General features: G+C 44.7%; 1 protein-coding gene across 1 annotated transcript in view; it reads left to right on the top strand.

The window, feature by feature from the left end:
• The first annotated feature begins 10001 nt into the window (after positions 1 to 10001).
• LOC308177958 (uncharacterized protein) overlaps positions 10002 to 20309 on the top strand; it is a 41184-nt gene continuing 30876 nt past the window's right edge. The window contains exons 1-4 of the transcript XR_013939517.1: positions 10002 to 10152; positions 10555 to 10659; positions 16307 to 17376; positions 17656 to 17758. The gene's annotated coding sequence lies outside the window, so the exon portion shown is untranslated. The remainder of the gene's footprint in view (positions 10153 to 10554; positions 10660 to 16306; positions 17377 to 17655; positions 17759 to 20309) is intronic.

A 20309-nucleotide genomic window follows, 5' to 3' on the forward strand; every position in this document is an offset into this window, starting at 1 on the left:
TGCTTTTGCAGCATCTTTCATTTTTGCCGGCTGCCATAGAGTGGGTGGTAAAAAATGATGCGTGTGAGGTTACTGAAATAGGGACCAACCTTTTGACTTCTTTGAATGGTGACCAGGAAACTTCTGATGCGTAACACAAGGAGACACCACCAGTTCACAGAAGAGAGAGGATCATGTGATGTGCAGAATTAGTCTATTGAGGGAATGTGGTCCTTCTTTTCTGCTCATTAAATGTCTACAAGTATCTTTTGATTTCCATAAAGTATTTGGCAGACATGTCTTTGAATTAATCCAGGTGGATTATTCATGAATATCTTTGCTATGTTGTTTTATGGTGATTGGCCAAGTCAATCACAAAATGTCCTTTATCTTGGGGAGAGGAATGTACTCCTACTTGTATGATTAATTCTGTGTATGCAATTTACAATCCATATTTGGTGATTACTCCTATGTATGATTTTAAGTAAGCTTTTTACAAGTAGTTTTGCCAGTGAAACTCACCTTAATGTTGTCAAAAAACAAATATAAAAAGGTGCATCATTTTTTGTGGTTACATACTTAAGTGTTATTAGCCCAATGGTACTTCATCCTTCATTCTGGGCAGTGAACAATGTTCAGGTATTTAGTTTTCATCATTTTCTTTAGTATTTCATTCAATTCTAGACAAAACATGGAAAAGATCTAGTTTGTTCACGAGTCCTGTAGGCACTCCAGTATTGCTGCTAAGCTTGTACAAAGTTCGTACGCCATCACAGTGAGATAACAGCATTAGATAAATGGACTGGCAGACTGATAAGGAGCTCGTGTTTGGAGCGGAAGAGGCAGGCAGGCAGGACTCCCATCTCAGTAGATATTCCAGGGAAGGTCAGGAAGGGAGAGGGATTTTTATTTCTTCAGTACTACCTGGATATTACTGAAAATGCACTTGGCACTGTTGCATGCTGGAGGAGAGCCTTGGAGTCTTCTGGGGGCCTGTAAAAAATACAATCAGTGCTATCGTACTAGTTCTGCCTGGTCCCAAGAGTGTAAAATATGCAGATTGGGGAATATTTGCTCATTTTATTCATATATACTTTTATATATGTATGTTTAATTTCTGTCTTGAATAAGTGAGCATGTCTGGTAGACAGAGAAGGGATATAAAGGGTGGTAAGGAGAAGAGCAGACTTGGTTGTGGGAAACATGGGATAACTGCCCCAAATTTTTGGAGTAGGTAGAAACACTGATAATCAGCATATGAACAGTTTTGAAAAATCCATTCCAAGTTATTCCAGGTCTAGGTGATGGCCAAAGATCGTACAGCTAAGAAAAGGTGGCAGGAAGGGACAAAGAGCAAGAGGATGTAGGCTAAGCACTCCTGCTATCAGATCTCTTGCCTAGATGAGTAGTGTGTTATCTGCGGTCTATGGGATGTGCTAAAGGCAAACTAGAGATTGTGGGCTAGATAAAATGTATACAGAGTGATTGTTTGTTAGGACATATGATTTATGAAGTCTTTACAATGTTGCAGTAAAAAAGACCACTTACGCTAGAAGGAATGTGCTAAGAAATAAAAACTTGGGCAACCCTCAGAGAGGAGGAAGGAGAAAGCCCAGGAATGGCAGCAGAGTCAAGTGCAGTATGAGAAGAGGAAAGAAAAGAGGAGCTGTGTTGAGCGGAGGGTACAAGGAGTTGCTCAGAAGGGCTCTTCTGAGGAAGTGGGGAAGTGAGGGTCAATGAGGAGAAGGGATGGGCAGGGGAAGAGGTCTGACGATTAAACCTCGAGGTACAACTGAACGGCCAAGTTCAGGATGTGAAGAGAAGCTGAGTCTACCCTTGGCTCCTGTAACTGAGTGGTGTCTAAAATATCGCAAGTGATAGCTGGCAAAGAAGTTCAGTGTAGTCGTTTGGTGTTATTTAGTTAAACTCTGCTTTTGTAGGAGTGTTTTCAAGGTTTCAACCAAGAATGTAATCTTTGCACTTGCTAGTATAAACTCTCCTTGTTTTTCACACTAAGCAAATTCAGTATTTCAAATACTTGGTCGAGCTACCTTGGTAATGCTAGAACAGCCGTGCTTCCTGAGTTCCTCTGAAAGCACTGAACAAGGAGGTTGGGGATCTGAGGCAGGAGCTGTGCTGTTCCCAGCTAAGCTGGACTTAGGGGTGGGAGCCCAAGGGCTGGATATCAGCCCGTGCCCATCGGTCGGGGACCAAGTGCCAGAGAGGCCACAGTTTCAGATATCCCAAATTGTTTGAGGATAGGGCTTGAATCTCTGGCAGCTTTGGGAAGTTTGGCCGCAAATGACTTTTGGGAAAGGTGCAGATTGTTGCATGAAGTGAGGCCACAGATCTCACCTTGTGATCTAGCCGAAGATCCTTCGCCTCTTCCCATTTCCCACATCCCTCTTTGTATTGCTCTCCTTCTGCTGAAAGCAAGCTGCTACTGCACACTCCAGCGCTTCCTCCAGAGCCGGCACTAAATGCACCACCCTTGTGCCAGGCCAGACGGGCAGTAAGAGCTGCCAGTCCTCACCAGTTCCGCTGCTTCCCGGAGGCCTCCTCCACCAGCAGACCTGAGTGAGCAGATTAAAGGCAGAAGGGAGCCGGGTCGCTCAGGTGGGACGCCTGCCCGCCGCCTTCCTGGGAGCACAGCCCGTGCCTAATGCAGCAATAATGAAGTACGTGATTCCCAGGGAGATCAAACTCACTTTGAATGCCAGGAAAGGACCCCGCTATGCATTTTAACACAGGAGGACTGGAGCCTCAGCTATTTACTCTTTCTAAAAAAAGATTTTGACAAGTGAGTGGCAGATTTCAAATCTCCTTCTCGGGAATAAATCGAAGCAACTGTTTCTTAGCATGCCATATTTCCATTTAATAAAATGTGTGTGATCCGCAGCGGCCCTGAAGATGGGCCAGCAGCGGGGAGCCCCTAGCTCCCATCTGGGAGGGACGTGCACGCTTGAGGGACGGGGCGCTGCCTTTGCTGGGATCCCCAGAGGGTCCATGGGCCCAGGCCTGCAGGACGGTTCACAGGCGCGAGGGATGGGCCGGGTCTGCTTGGAAGTTCAAGCTCACTGATCTGAGACCTCGGAGAACAATTCCTCCGGCTGCCACCGCCTTCCTGAGCAGCCCTCTGAAGCTCTCCGTCCTCAGAAACCCCCCACCCTCTCCCCTGCCTCCCTCTCTTAATACGTTCACAAATTTTCCTGACAAAAGAGCAATTACAACCTTATGGAGACAACTTACAAAGAGAGTGGGGATGACCCCGAAGAGAGGTTTGCGCTACTCAACACATGGCCAGTCACCAACAAAGCCAGCCCCGCTCACATTTGATCACAGAAGAGCCTCCCAGACTGGCACGCTTGACCAAAAACTGGCCGGGTGACTCATTCGTCTGGCGGCTCTGTGATTCATGAACCTCCAGGAGGAAGGGAGGAGGGAAGCGAATGCTTTTCAGATCTGAAGTTAAATGCGAGAGAAACACATTCCCCCAAAAGCAGACACTCGACTGTGTCCAATTGGTGTGTGAATACCAGGACAAAGCCAGGGCGGGAGCCCTGGTGTGCCACACGGCGCGGCTCCGAAGGCGGGCTGCGCTGCAGGTGGCACTTTCCCAAACGCATGGTTCAGAAGGTCTGTGAGTGTATAAACTGAAATGGTGCTTTACATCGTAGCCCTGTGTGCTCCGTCTGTTCCAGCTCTGCAGCTTCCCCAGTGACTTCGCAGTCTGGATCTGACTCTGAGGGGCTTGACCTGATATGGGGGTCAAAAACCTCAACTGACTTTGACTTAAAGGTTAAGCTTCCAATCTGTGCTGTAATTTTGGCCTACCTATGAAGCAGGTGTGTCAAGGGCAAGCGCCCCATCCTCAGAGAGGTGCCTGCACACGAGGCAGGATAAGTCCTCCGCCGGAGGAACCTCTCTCTGCGTGCTTTGGAAGGACCCCAACCAGCCACCTCCCTCCCAGGTGACCGGGGGCACCAGGCCTGCGCGGCCAGGAGGGTGCGGCCTCTGAAGCTCGGGGTCTGCATCGAGCTCGCTGAAATGGCTGTGCTCGTGAGGCTGTAGCAGGGGATTATGTTACTTGCTGCCTCAGACATATGGGTCAAAACGCTAAATTATTTAGCAGCCATTGCCAGATGGATTTTCAAACAATTAAGAAGCGCTAAAAATAGGCAGCTCTCTCTGTCTCGTGAATTTTGCCAGAAAGCGGCTGTTTGCTGTTTGCTCGCCAGCAATTTATGCTGAGGGAGCAGCAGAGGCCTCGTGCTCGCCACAGTCACTGGGGGCTTCAGCCATGGCTGGGCCCCTGACTGAATGTAGGCTGCAGTGCATCGGGATAAAAGTGCCCTGGGTAGGTGGGTGTTCACACACAGGAAAGAGTTTAAACTGCTCGGTATTACTTTTTGCATCACTGGTATTGCTGTTGTAATTCTGGGTGAGAGGTGTGCTTCACACTGTTTCATTCGGTGGTTGGGTTTCACTGCCCCCCATCCATGTTGGGATGATGAGGGCAGGAGCCATTAAAGCTCCCCTACCAAAGGGGTTTGGGGGGCTTAAATCTGCGTGAGTACCAAAATACCTTTAAACTCAGGTTTTAGCTCTTCATTTCTATGCTATGGTAGATGGAGACACCAAGTGGGGTGTGGAAACCCACTGTTGGCTTCAACCAGTCATATATGTACTAAGGCATTTTGGGACATGTAGTTTGACGCCTCCTGAAGCTCCCAGCTCCATGTTGTCAAGGCAAGAGCATCCTCTGGCCGCACGTCAGGGCTCCACAGTCGGTCTGTCGGGTGAGACTTTGGCCTCTGAGTCTTTATTTTTGTGGCACAGGATGTGCTTTGCCCAGAGTCAAAGGGAGCATTTCTTTTTTGAGTTGCAGTCACCATAAAAGCAGGTACTTTGCATTGAGCCCCAGGTTTGTGAGCCTCTGCTGCCAGCTTAGCTCTGATGCTTCACTTGGTGCAACATGCAGCATGCAGCAGACCCTGGGGAATAGTGCAGATGATGGAGCACATTTAACTGAGTTTCTGTTTCTAAAAAATGTTACACTAGGCAAAGGAGTTGGACCTGAATGAAAGTGGCGGATCTAATTTTAGACAGTACCTATGAATGAAACTTGAAACGAGCTGTTCAGGAAATACCTTCCTCTGCGCCAGTGCCAGGGAGAGTATGTGATTTAATGCTAAATTAGCCAGTGCCTATGAACAGGTTACTGCAAGAATTTTTTTCCCTACTTCCAACTAAATTATTTAAAAAGAGCGACATCTTAATTTCTGCATGTATGCCCATGTCCTTTTGCAAAAGCTGCAGCTCTTCTACCTCTGGGGATCGTGTGTCTCCTCTGTCCCAGTGCCATCTGTCACCCCTTGATGCCTGTTTGTCACTGTGGCCCCACACTGAAGAGCTCTTTGCTTCGATCTGGTGTCTGGGGATGGCCAAAAGTGAATGGCAAACACCAGAGAACTTAGAGCAAACTGAAAGCATATCCCAGGGCTCTTGCCCAGATGAGCAGCCACGTTGGCTTGCAAGAGGCCAGATCTCTTTCAAATATGCTCCATTATATATTGACCAAACATTCCTCTTTTCTTAAGAAAGCCAGAAGGGAGTACTGCCCCTCGAGATTCCAAGCAGGTGTCCTGTCCCTGTCTCTCAGGCCTTTTATCACACAGCTTTTCATGCCCATAATTTGGGACCCTGGAGACCTAAGGGTTTAGCTGCGAAATAAATCAGCAAACTAGCTCCGTACCTTTCTGCACAGTCTTTGCAGCCAAGCACCAAGTTATAGGCACCTTTCTGCACACGTGGGCTAGGCACAGCAAACACAGCACTTGACCAGAGAATAATTTACAGTTATAACAAGCCAGTGACTCCTATCTATCCCCTAACAAGATTTTTGGCCCTTAGCGATGGAAGCTGTAGTTCGTAAAAGTGCAGATACATTTTGTAATGCTTATTTTCCTTTATCCAGATAATCTGGGTCTTGGGTCAAATCCATCATTAACTAACCAAACCTCCCTCAACCCTGTATTTTATGAAGTTTCAGTATGGAAAGGCTTTAATGAGTTCCTGTTCATGATGAAACTTCCTACGTTGGATGCAGCCCTGAACCTCACGCCAGTGCTGGCCTAGCTTGGGATGGTGCTGTTTGACCTGGCCACCTGGAGCTGCACTGTTTGGCTACCAGCTTGTCACAGCGCCTTCCAGGACAGATTCTCCAGGGAGTACAGGAAGATACATTACCTAAGGTGGGTAAATCACAAGGTAGCCTGAAGATAGAGCAGCTTGTAAAGGAGCAGTGTAGCTACTGTGTCTGGGGGTTTAACTGTGGCCACCAAGCCCAGCTCCTCTTGGCAGTAAGGAGAGGCCAGAGAAGGCACCAGGGAACTACGTGACACAGTTTGTGCTGCTGCTCAGCTGTAAGCTCGGCTGCTCACCACTTGTCTGCATCGTGCATATGTACAAGCTGCAACTGCAGTGTATTTGTGTAGCCCATAAAAATCACTGCAGCAAACACAGCAGTGATTCATTCACTTTACACTCTTTATTCTCCAATCAAACAGTGAAATCAGTTAACCACTAAATGAGTTTCAGGCCTTCAGAATCCTGCTGGAGGATTCTCCCTTTTATTTAATTTAATTTAAATTTTATTTAAATTCTCCCTTTTATTTAATGAAGAGAATGCAGAGCATCTCTGAATGGCCACATTGTCCTCTGTGGAAGCCACCCGAGCAATCTAGTTGAACTAATGCGTGTAGGACTGCTTGATTCCAAAGGTCTCCAGGTTGGGAAGGGCATGTAGAACTTCAGGCTGGCCTCTGAGAGTTTATCAGTTGCCTCATTCTGTTGTTTCATGACAGGATGGAGCATGGAAGTTGCAGGAAGAGTCAAAACCTGTTGTTCGTTGAATGCTATGATCAGTCCCTGCACAGGCAGCTCCTTGGTTTTTGCAAAACTCCTGGAATGAATGCTTGCAGCTCTTCCTGCACTGGATACTCTCACCTTGCCTGCCCTGGGATGCTCGCTCCTGGGTTTTGATACCTGGAAGCACTCCTGTTAGCCAACATCACCTTGGCTTGCCTGCATTAGAGCATGCTGTGCCTTTTTACTTTTCCAGCATCCTTTTGGCTTTGAGTCTCATCCCTCAGCCATGATCTATTTCATATGTCAGCAAATCTTCATAGCAAAGCTGTAATGCTGTCTTATTACAGTACAGCGAGAGAGAGCAGGTACATTGCTGGTACTTGGGTAGCAAATGCCTGCCTATCCTATATTCACCCTGAATTTATTGCTCTGAGGCTTTTTTGAACATACATATGGAAAGCTACATTGCCAAAACAATTCAGGCCCACTTAAAAAGACGATGGGATTCTTAGAAATATCCAGAAAGACTTTTCCCTCAATTTGCAATGAATATACAGTGACCTGAAGTACTGACTGAGTAGGAAGGAGTGAACCTGCCCAGCTAAATCAGAGACCTTTAGCCTTGAGTCTGTGTCAACTGCACAAAATGAGCTCAGGCAGTCTGTGAGGCTGTGAAATACAGAGATACTTGCACAAAACCTTGATCATATTGAAGGCCCAGGAGTTTATCGATTAATGTCAGTGGAGTGAAGATTTCACTTGGGATTTGCTCGTGACTACTGGATACCTGTAAAATACACAAGTGCCACAAGCTGTCACTTCTCCATCCCTTCCCTAATAAAATTCTGGGAAATAACACCTTTTAACAACCAGCAAACCTGCCTTAATAAGACAAAAGTCTTGTTGATAGAAGTCCAACTTTCCACTGGCAGCACTTCTGGTTAATACTGGAAATTCTAAATATCTGATTAAACATTTCTGGAATTTCTGGGAATACATTGAGATGCTGCACGGGCAAGATCTTCACAAAGTTTTCAGAAAAAATAGCTTCTGTTGGGGCTTAAAGCAGCCCCTCCAAATAATCAATTTCCCTAATTTCCTCTTGTTGTTCCTTACATTCCCTGAGCTAGCTCCTTAAATGACTTAAGTTCTCCTTTGCAAAATGCATAGACACAAATAAACCACATATATGAGAAAGGAATGTTCCTCTGTCCCACAAAACAAATTAAATACATTGGTCCAAAATCACCCCTGGGGTAGCTCCTGTGAATTCAGACGAAATGCATGAATTGAGTTTATTAAAGGAGCATTTCTGATAGGGATTGGAAATAGCAGCCGAATGAGGTTTTGCAATAGTAAAATGGTTGTTTATTAGTGATGAGTGAATCACAAAACGTCTGGCATGTGTGTTGATCTTAGAAAAAGAACTGAAAAAGTTTGAAACCCGATCAGGTCTCTCTGAATCTGTATGTCAGCAAAACTGCCTGGAAGTAAGTCCAAGTCAGGATTCTCATTCAGACATACTTAAATGTTCAGATTTATAAGGCTGGATATAGTCATATCTCAGCAAGTGCTAAGAAATTAGGGATGGTGAATTAAACTGGTGAAGAAACAAGAACAAACTTGTTCCTAAATTTAATGTGATTGTGATCTTTTGGAGATAGTCACACAAATCCCAGAACCGTGCCAAAGCTGCAGAAAGGAATATAAAAGCCAGGGAAACAAAATTAGTTCCCGATTCAGACTTAATAAATAAACAATGCAGGTTGTTTCCAAACTTTTGTTTTGTTTTCTTTTTAAGCACTTTGTCAAACCACAAGTAGCTTTTCAAATGTCTCTTTATAGAAATAAGCTTTGGAGTTGGAGTAGCATGATATTATTTAGACGTTGCAAGAACATTTTTGGGATGGATATTCGCAGCATGTGCTGGGCACAGTCTTTCTCCTGAGGAGCAAGAAGCCAAAGATCTTCCTGGTACAGTCGTTGACCAGACAGCACTCTCACAGCTCTGACCTTGTAATTTCAGCTTCTCAATTGACCTCGACATCGGAGGACCTGCAGATATATCTCAGGAAATGTGGGTGTAAGCTGCCAAGGGTTCGGCTGTTTTGTCAGAAGGCATCTAAGTGTCCCTGTATGTACATGATCCAAGAGACAATCTCCATGATCGAATGTTCTCCATGCTGTGGAAATGATTTCAAACCATTGCCAGGGATGTTAGTTTTATTTTCACCTTTGTAGACCACTGCTCATGGGGACGCCGGAAAGAAAAAGGTGAAAAAGATTTACAAAAGTTGTTTTATGTCTCTGATTGCAGTGGTTCATTAAAGCTATGAAATACTGAAATGCTCCTTCACCCTCACTCAGTATTTTCTGAGGCAGACAGCCAGGTGGTCACTGTGGTCCTTGCAGAAGCCTTCTGTTGGGAAGAAGCTCATCCAGCCTGGCAAGGGGAGCAGGAGGGAGCGAGAAACCCGAGCCAGGTGGGTGCTGTGCACTGTGTGTACGCAGAGCTGGGGTGCCTCCCAGGTCAAGTCCTCGCTGAGGAACCAGAGGGTTTGGGATATGCTTGATGCTTTCAGGTTGTGGCCCTTACTCCTTGGCAGCTGTAGGAGGGGCTGAGAGTTGGACAGGTGTGACAGAAGACAGCGCAGCAGCTGTAATGCGCTCCTATGAGGGCAGAGTTTGAGGGGCGCCCCAGGCTCTCAGAAGCCCTGCTCCGACTTCAGGCCTTTCCTCTAAACTACATTAAGGAGTATGTTTCTGAAGATTGCGGGGACTTGGATGCTTTCGACAAGCCATAACCTTAAGGAAGAACATCTAAATTACAAGTTCCAGTCCCATTTCAGCAGCATGCAGCCCTCTGCACTTCCTGTCCTAACAGTTGGCATCCCGGAGTGCGGACCGCTAGATCCTCAGAGATCCTTGGGGATTCTCAGAGATCCTGCTATAGTCTTAGCCAAGAGCTGGCATAACGAACCCCACACGTTGTTATTTCCTTATTTTCAGATAAAATGAGGCTTATCAGTTTGTAGCTTTGGATGGACAGATGGTAGATGGTAGACCTGTGCGGTATCAAGAGTTGGACTTGATGATCCTTAAGGGTCCCTTCCAACTCAGGATATTCTATGATTCTATGATTCTATGACTGCGAGTGTCAGGAAATGGGGAGGTGGGGGCTGAGGCCTGACCCCCCACCCTTGCAGCCCAGGACAGCCTTCTTTCTCCTCCTTGGGACATCTTTAGCAATCTCTGTTTGTTGTCATGGCCAGGATCTTACCTGAGACATCTACATTTCTGGAGGTAAGCAAGGAAGGCTGGTAATCTTCTGGAATATGTGTTGAAATGCATTAACTGAGAAATACTGATCTTCTGAATCACAGCAATATGCTGGGGGAGATTTTGAGTCCAAGTGGTGCCTCAGGAAGAAAAGTGCCTATCAAAGAAACATGTCTCCTGAAACAGTGATTTCCAGCAGTGGGAAGAGGAGGGCAAAGTCTTGTACTGAGCCATGGCCAGGGGAGCTGTATGAGCACCCTGGTGGGTTTTTCAGTGGATGAAACAGAGAGAAATTCAAGCTTAACGAGGGACTATATAGCTAAGCAAAGCTTTCTTTTTTTGCATATATCTTTCTCCAGAACCAGGCATTAAGTTTAAATACTTGCATTGTAGGAAATAAATCTGTTCTTTTCTGTCTTCATTTAGCCTGGCCCTAGGGGAAATGAAGTTCCAAGCCGTTGCACTGCCAGCCTGTGAAGCCGGAGCAGAACATCCCTCCTGGTGTGCCCTCCCCAGGACCCAAAGCCTAAGGTACTCAGGGGAGCAGAAAGGGGCTTCTCTGCAGAGTTGCGTGACTCAGTTTGCAGGCTGGAGACTTTTCGTGACGAGTATTAGTCAGAGTGTTCCTGGCATGTGGCAGGAGCCTGAACCCCGCAGGTCTCCGGCGAGTCCAGCGCCTCGCGCCATCCCTTCTCGAGGTGGCTGCTGCTCGGCGGCGTGCAAAACGATCCCGCTGCGGAGGCTGCAGAGCAACGCTCAGCTGCAGGGCAGGAGCTGGGGTCTGCTGGGCTGAAAAGTCCTCCACAAACCTCCCTCACGATTCTCAGTTAGAGAAACTATTCATAGCTCCTTTCGGGATCTACAGAGTTGCATTAGCAGGGGGACAACAGAAAGCACAAATTTATCAAAATTAAATGGAAGTCGAGAGAACATACTGTCTAAGGCAGCGAGGCGGTTCATACAGCTCTGCAGCAGCCTAAACACATGACAGACTCAAGCAGCTCCCACCGCTGCCAACACAACTGCTCGCGGGGTCTGCCAAGAAGCCAGATGCTGCTGCTGGAAAAAATATCTTCCAGAGTTTGGCATCAAGATCCTGTGATTACCATCCAAATGGGAGGAGATGGAGTGGTAGAATGTGAGTTTAGTATTTAGCACCCCAGAACTGTGCAGCAGCCTTTGAAGGCAGAGGAAAAAAGTTCAAGCAAAATATTTTTGCTAAAAATATGTTCGGAGAAATGAACTTTTTTTTTTTAAATAGCAGAAAACCAAACTATTATTAAAACAACGCAAAATATTTTATGCCCATATCAATTAAATGAGTAAAACCAAAGAGGATTGTGGATTCTTTACTTGAGTAAATTTTGTTAAGGAATAGTTTTATAAAGGTCAAAGCATGAGCTCTTTGTCTCTCATGTTGTTGCTAATGGAAAGTTCCACTGCAGATAGCATCACAGCAACTCCCCTACCCAAGACAAATAGAGATGGGTCTGAGCATTCTTGCATAAGTTCGGAAAAGGTTGAATTTGGATTCAAAATTTGCAGCTCACCCTCCTCTCCTTCACCAATGAAGGCCACATCCCTAAATTCAAACTGACCCAGGGTTTGGGGCAAAGTTGGAGCTGAGCCTGGTTCCAGTCTGTGCAGTTTCAACCCATCTTTGAAGGTCCAGCAGTCGAGGGACGGGCTTAACTTAAAGAAGTTTGAGACTTCTCCTGAACCTCCTCCTCCTCCTTTCTAACTACCATGGCTGATTCTTTCATAATCTTGGAGTAGAAGAGGATTTGGAGCCCCGTTTGTTAGGTGAGGTCTCTCAGAAGTGTTCCTGCCCTGCTGAGCCTCCCCAGTGGACGCGGTGGTTATGAGTGCTCAGCACATAGAGGAAAGCAGGCCAAGCAAAGTCTCCTCCCCCGGCTGGCTCTGCTCACCTCTTGTCTCCATTCTTACTTCTCTATATGTGTGCTGGTTCTGCTCCATGACTGGGAATCCTATTATTACAGTAATAGTAGTAATAATAATAATAACAACCCAACTGGGAACTCAGAAACCTACATCTGGAAAGTTAAGATGTAAAGACTGTTCTGTTTTACTTGTACTTTTGGTTGCTTATTTTTACGACAGATCTACTTTTCAACAAATGTTATCTCCTTGCCTGTTATGACATATTGGAAAAGAGTAAACAAAGCCATTAAGTCATCATCTCCCATCTTTCTGGGCATGTCAGATCATTTTGGAGGGGAGATGGGCAGGGAAGCAGAGAGCATCCATTCCCTCACTTGTGAACTCCCAAGGGATTCTGCAGGTCATTGCCTTTTCATTTGGGGAGGTTTGGAAAAGGGAAGAGGACACAGTGACAAAGTGTGGGTATCTCAGAATACTCACATGTGGTTGATGTTTCTGTCCTCAGCAGATTCTGTTCTGAAATTGCTGTTTCAGGAAGCTATTGACATGGGAGAAGGGGAAACTCGGCCAGGCTGGGAGCCTTGATGAGAATATGCTCTGGGAGCCTGACTTGCATGAGATGTTGAAGATCGCTGGTTTTAAAACACTCGAGAAAACAGGTGGCATCTTGTCTCTACGGACTGACCTCCCACTTGTTGGCTCACACTGGGTTTTGGGTGTTGTCCTGCTCCTGGCCGTGCTGGCTGTCCGGAGCAACACAGCACGGTGTGTTGGACGTGCCTTTTTACTTGGTGCCAGAAGGAAATAGTGTCTGTTCCAACTGATAGATAGGATTCTTTTTCCTGACATACAGCATTGCAAGCTATAATTTATTACCTGTCTCTGCATTATCACTTTTCTAGATTTCCCTTCCATTCAACTGCGTGTGTTCGGAGGCACGTGTGCCCTCCCAAGCTCAGGCTCAGGTTTCTGGCTCTAACTCCCACCTTCCATAAATGTTATTTCAATACCATCAGTAGTAGCTCTGTTTCCCCTGTTTCCGAATCTATTCTGTGTTTAAATAATTTGTTCTTCAGGTCATCTTTAAGTCCTTGATGATGATGTTATTCAGTTGATGAGGTTAACTAAGACTCCTGCAACTCCCTATATTATGAGACCTCGCCTCAATCGTTAATTTTGGTCTGGGGTTCAGGTAAAAGGCTGCATAATGCTACTGTGGCGTCCAATTTGTATACCAGCCACTGGAAATGTAATTTGGTTCTTTTTCACAAGGAAGGCTTATACTGTTAAGAAACATTACGTAAGTGGCCAGGTTTTCTAATACTTCAAATAGGTTTTCAGTTGAACTTTAGGAAAGAGAAGATGGGGGAGTGAGCCTTCGCAGAGATTAACTGGCCACCTGCCTCTCTAAGGAGCACCCTCCATGGCGACTGCTGTAGGATGCTGAGCTTTCTATGCCTTTTCCAGCCGTGCAGGACATCTGGATACCGTATGTCAGACTTTCTGTTGGTGCTTGCAGGTGCTGAAGAATCTTAGCTGTAAATGCGCTTGTCTGCAGACTCTTGCATTAAGGGGCAAGATGTCCCTTGCAATAACTTTTGAAATTAAGATGCTGTATGATTTGGGGAGTTTTAAGTGTTAGCGTATTCTTGCCACTTGAAAGAAGTGACATAGCCGAACTCTTTACTGGTCAGAGTTTTGACATCAGTCTATCGCTGGTGAGTGTGTTAGAGACCTAGGTTTGGGCTGTCTTTGCACATCTTTATCCGTTATCTTCTAGCAGAGACTGTGAATCTGTGGACATGGCTTAGTCACCATGAGATTAACTTCGGTGTTAACCGTCAGCATCTCAGCTACTCCTCAATATTTGCCCATGCATGCTTTTACCCTGGAGTAAAAGTACATCAGCTTTTGTTCTTGGAGTAACAGACAGCTATAAAGATCTGTAAATTCCGTTTACACAATGGTATAAATTGTGTTTATCTCACTGAAACTCCTCTATATGTCCACACCCCTTGCAAGATTGCATACGTTGGATGGATCCACCAGACTGTACAGGGGACATGAAGAGAAAAGCTTTGTATGATTCATGATACAGGACTTCTGTGCTCAGAGTTTTCTGATTTAACCTCCTCCCATCAGTTTACTTGGAGCCACTCTGCAACTAGCCTATTGCACAATGAGCCAAGCCAGCACTAGTTTCAAAACATCTTGGATCTTTGAATCAAGAACCACAGATTTAAATCATGTATCTCACCTTCAGACAATGTGCAGCAAGTCAAAGTTTGTACTTCTGAATAGAAAGGTAATATAAGACATGTCTGAAAAAATGTGCAAAAAATCAAAGGAGTTACAGCTAAGCCTAGACACTCCCTTTGCAAGCTGAGAAAAATGCCTTTTCTGGGGAACACTGCTAAGAAATTGGATGTCTGCCTGTCTCGTTTGTTTAGGGGGTGGCTAGTCACCTCAAGTGCCTGACTTCATGCAGCTTTCTCTGTCTTCTCTAAGGCTGGTTCAGAATTGGTGCCCTCCTTAAGGCAGTGCTAGCCCTTGAAAACTTCTGTGGTCTCATTTGTAACTCTTAAATAGTTAATTCATAGAGTTAGTTTTTATTTTTTTTTTAATTTAATAGTTAACTCTTAAATAGTTAATTCATAGAAGAACATAACCCACTGCAACATGTTGCTACCATATTTTATTATATATTATATTGTAGACAAGAATTGATTTCAGGAACTGTTGGTTACCTCCTTGTGTTAGTATTTTGGCATTTGACTGTTCAGAGAACTATCTGAAGCTCACCTTCCTTGGATGATGTATTTCCTACATTTGTCTGTAGAAAATACCTCTATTTTATCTGTATCTGGAACTGACTTAGGTGGCTTTCTGAATATCATGCAGAGTTATAATTTGCTTGGGCTGTGAAACTTAAGCCTTTAAAGTACACATGCTGAGCACTTAAGGAAGTTTTAGTGTCCTCTTTTCCTGGGAAACAGGAGTCTACTTATTAGGTGCAAGACACCTAGACTCAAAAGCCACTGGTCATTCCCTCAGGTCATCAGCTTCACTAAGGCAGCTCCAATTACCTTAGCAGAATAGTATCACTCATAACAACCTAAGTAAATCAGGAAGTCACTGAACAAGGGAAGTAATTACAGCTTCTTTCAGTACTGAAAAAGCAACCTGTTCTTTTACGACCCATCAAAACCATGTGTTTGCCTTTAGTGGTTAAAATAAAGGGTGTGCAATTTGGGAATAATCCAGCTATGAAGTTTCCTTAGTAATTGGCAAGTCCTGAAAGGTTTTCACTTCTGCAATTTAAAGGTGGTGAGCATGAGATTAATTTAATTTTCTTTTAGATTAGCCTTTAAGGGACACTACAAAACCAAAGAATGACATTTTCAAATGGCAAACCCACATTTCACCCATTTGACATAAAGATTATTTTGTTAACTACCTTTAAATTTCATTTATGATGTGATTTAGTTGTGCTATAAACCAGAATGTCTTTCCTTGTAACTGTATCAAACATCCAGAATTCGAAAAATATTTGCCACTTTTGTAAAAAGGTCTGACATGTTACTCAATCCTAATGGTAGTATTATCAGTTTACGCAACTCACTCTTGTTTTTCCATCTTCATTTCAACACACCCATTCATTTGATTCAGATTCAGCTGATTCTAGGTGAAAAAAATGACTTGTTTGCAATAAGTCTACATGCATTTTCATGAGCCAGTTTTCAAATGCTTGAGGTACAGGCACGTGCCATTGTTTTAATGGAGGGAGCTTTGGTAAATCTGAGGAGGAACCATCTCTTCTTTTTTCTCGGAAATAAGAAAGGCTGATCCCACATGGTACTTCGGGCTGTGCTTACACTGATCATATGAGTAATCTGGCTGAAATCAATGGGATGACTCAAAATGCTTAAAATGATGTGCATCCCTGCCCCAGGGCCAAGATGCAGGACGCTTAATGCCGGGGGAACGGTTTTTGCTAAATTGCAGTTTGTTCACTCTATTTTCTAGACGATATTTTAAAAGGAAGAATAACAAGTCCAACAGAATACTGCTCCAGACTTTTGGTAGGGAGAATGCTTAAAGGTCACGTCTGAATTTTAGTTTAAAAATTCAGTGGTTAGATCGTCACGTTGCATTGCTCTACATTTATCCAATACTTCTGTGTCAAATTTTCAATGTCGTATTAAGTAATTTACATGACAGAGGTGGCCTGTTGTTCTGTTACTGAACTCTCGATAAATCTCTGCCTGTTTCCTAGGTGTGGTTATCGCTAGTGAAGCAGATGGAGCATCTCCGGTAGACTGGGAACAAGCCCTGAGCTACGGAGACACAATCCTACAGGGAGGCACTTGGTGTTCCTGCGAGTGAAATACAACCTGAGAGCCTCTGTGCTTAGCAATCTGTTAGGGCTAGTGCAGCCTTCCCAACAAATAATCCTTCCATTTCTGATAGGCCAGAACCTTCCTTCTGCTGGAGAATTTGCACTAAGTTATGTATTTTTGTTTGCCACTAAAATATATAGAGTTTTGTCTTCTAAACTCGCCACAAAGGTCTTTCTGATCTAAGAGCAAGGGCAGCGTCAGCTCAAAGCAGCCATACTGTCTGCTAATGAGAATTTAAGGAGAAAAGGAAAACGTTAGCACCCCTGACTGCTGAGCAGTTTCCGAAGGCTCTGCAATCCTCTGCTCCCCACAGGCTGTCGGGGTATTCCCAGATCTGCTGCGTGTTCACTGATTCATCCTCTCCCTTCCTGAGACACCCAAATGCTTCCAAAGGGAGGCAAGAAACCAGGTCAGCAGAGTGGAATTAACCAAGGGAAAAAACACGTATTCTTATACTGGGAGAAAAGGGGAAAAGTAAACAGAGGAAAGTGGGAGTAAAAAATCAAAACAAACAACAAAAAAATCAAATGAAAATATCCATGGTGTGTATTTCAAAACCAACATCTGACAGCTGTATTACCTTCAGTGTGTAACATCCCAGCAGCTTCAATGAAAAAGCAAAGCTAATGATACGGGCTCTGAAAATCCCACATCCTAGCTATTTTGAGTTTACTCACCAGAGCTACTAGAATATCGCTGTGCTTTGTGTATGCTTCTCTTACTGGGAGAACAGTCTCATTTTGAGACACAAGCTAAGATGCTGGGAAAAAGATGTCAAAATACTGAAAGCAATGGGGTGTCCTACCTTTTGTGGACTTGTCCGTCAGGAGCTTGGAAGGAGGCCACCACCCCAGACCAGTGTCCCCAGGCTGGTGCGCAGGACTTTTAAAGGAGTATCTGGAGTTCCCCGTGGAGCAGCTGGACCAGCAAAAACCTACTGAAGCAGGTAAGGGAGAATTTCCTTTTGTTTCCACCTTTTAGCTCATAGCTTTGACCCTTTCCCTGTTCATTACTGGATTTTCTTTCTCAGCATAGGTGTACAGGCTCAAGACAGCCCAGCTCCATGAGCATTTATCCGCTCCTTCCGGATGGTTTCACCGCCTGCACCAAGTACCCAGGAGTGCAGCTAGCAGCTGCCACAGCTGCCAGCATCCTGGCAGACTCGGGTGATCCCAGCCACGGCCAACAAACTGCACATAGATTGATTTCACTCTCATTTTTGCAGCTCAGGCCAACGGGGAATGTAAACCGCACTGACCAAGCAAAGTTGGGGAAGTTGCCAGCAAATGCAGAAAAAAGGAAAGGAAGGAAGATGTGGAAAGCACAAGGTAAGAAAATGAATGCTGTTTTTTAACACCTAACATTTTCATTTGGGTCAAGCTTTGCAAAACTGTCAAACATCTATGGAAGCGACCTCCCGTTTTGTACAGAGTAGGACCTCAGATCAGTCCTTCAGTGTCTGGGTGGGGATTAGCTCAATGAGCTGTTTGGCAGTGGCACCAGTGGGTACAAACCTTAAAACCCAGCCATCGGTGCCATTTGGGGGGGTTGGTTCAACCCACTGTAGGTTGTGGTGCCAGTGAGGAAGTGGTGATTCACATCTAGATTCAGGTGGGGAAGGAAAGTGAGAACCTCCAAAGTGCATTTCCCCCACATTTTAAGAGCGTAGAGACCCAAGGGCTGGTTTTGACTCTATGAAGGTAAGCTTAGTCCTCTAGAGGGCATGGTTACACTGATTATATATTTAATAATTAACTAGTATTACCTTGGCTATCTGTTCACTTTTACCGGTGTAAATCAGGAGTAAAGTACTGATAGCAGTAGAGTTTCACCATCATTAAACCTTGTTGTAAAGTTTTCCACATACTCGCTCTTCTTGAGGAGGTTGATTGTGTATGGGCCAGAAGGTTTGGGTTTGGTCATTGGAGGAGCTTTCCAAGAGGCAGCTGTAATTCTTTCCTTGCTACCAAAATCCATTGTGAAAACCAGTGGATCTATTTTTCATGTGTTTTTGTGCTCCTGTGTTGGTTAATCCCTTGACAGCAGCCTGAGCTGGGTCTTCTGAATAGTAGCATTAATATTGGGTTTCCAGCATTGCAGTCCATCCTTATCAGAATATATGGCAGCTGCAGACACTAGATGGCAATTGTTCAGGTTTGGGGAATCTGGCTGCTGCACTCCCTCAGCCAAATTTCAAAGTTTACAGAACTGTGCAGATGTAAATATGGCCGCCATCTGTCCTGCTGTATGCGTTTCCCTGACGTGCACAGAGCAGAGATTGGAATCGGGGAGCTCATCATCCCAAGGAAGGTGCTGCACTACCTGATCCAAAAATCCACCCCCCCCCACTGAGGCAGCACAAAGTGTGCAAAGCCCTTTTAATCTGGAAGTCACATCTTTGTAGAGTTTAGGCAAGGCTTGCTTGTCTGTAATGCAAACACCTGCATTTTATTCGGTTTTACAATATTTAAATCCCCTTATAAAATAAACGGCTACTTGCTGGAACGTTACCCATGCTGCATGTCCAAGATCTGATGAATTTAAAAGCTATTTTCTAAGATGCTTTGGAGAAAGAGGACTGGAAACTGCCATCAGCTAGTGTTACAAATAGAGATGTATCAGACTATTTTTTGTGGCTCCCTTTGGCTTCTGAATACATTCCACATGCACAACACACTAAGATTTCTTTCTTGGGTCATTCATGGTGCCAAACCAATACCTAGGAACTGCGAAGTGTGTTAATCTGCACTAGTATGTTACCATCATTGAGCTGTGCCACACAGCATCCCTTTTCTTTAGTTAAATCTAGGAGTCATCCTTAGCCATTGCATCCCCCTTGTGCTGGGCCCTGGCGGTTATAGCGTGACATTTTCTCAATTAGCTCAAAAAAAAATAAAAACTCTGTTGCTTTTTTTTGATCTCTTTCTAATGATGGAGAAGGTGATGTTCTTAACTGGTTTAAAAGATACCTGCTGGTCTGTGGGTGAACCAGATGTTCCCAGGGCTGAATCTGTACTTCCCAGTTCAACACAGAGCTTTCTGGGGACAATATGATTTGTTGCCTTGCACAGATTTGTTGTTAGTGGGTTTGCAGGAAGAATACAGCCCAGAAGAGAGTCTACTCCCAGAGATTCGATGCTGACCTGGTGATCTGATCTTTCTCTGAAAATGGATTTGGATGTTCTAAGTGATATCCTGGGTCTCTCTTTTACTGCCAAGAAGTCATACACTCTGGGTCAGGTTTGTGAGACAACTGAAATAGCAATTGCTCCTGAAAAGCTGAAGCTGGGTTTTAAGCACAGGAAAACACCTCTTCATAGTTTAGGTTCATGCATCCAGTGAAACCTTCATTCTCCATTTTCAGATCAGAGCCAGGAAAAACTCTCCCTCAAAACAGGGAAAAAAAAAAAAGTAATTTTCTTTTCTGCCTTTTATCTTCATTTTTGGCTAATATTAGCATTTAATAGCAACATGCATTTCCTAAGAGAACTAACTTAGTTAACTTAACTCTTCCATTGGTTTCTTTGTGCCCAGCCTCTTTGTCTCTCCATCTCCACCTGCTGTGTCTGATCTTACTGCAGAAGTTTTGGGGGCAAGTGTATACTGTGTTTATGTCAGCAGGTCCCTGGTCTTAGTGTCTACCTTGAGTCTGTTACAGTGCTACTGCTGTTACCAGTAATAAATAACAACAATAGGAACCAGTTATGCAAAGCAAATCCTGAGGCTGCAGTTACATGGCCAGAGGCACTCACATTAGCTCTTTTGCAGCTAATCCAGATACCTCTGTGTTATGCTGTAGTCTGCGGTGCAGACATCCCTTGACACCGCTGTGGGCTGGATGTACTTCCCTGAGTTTTTGCAGCATACAGGAAAATGCAG

The sequence above is a fragment of the Anser brachyrhynchus genome (genome assembly GCF_964034855.1).
Source record: "Anser brachyrhynchus genome assembly, chromosome: 14".
Classification (NCBI taxonomy): Eukaryota; Metazoa; Chordata; class Aves; order Anseriformes; family Anatidae; genus Anser; species Anser brachyrhynchus.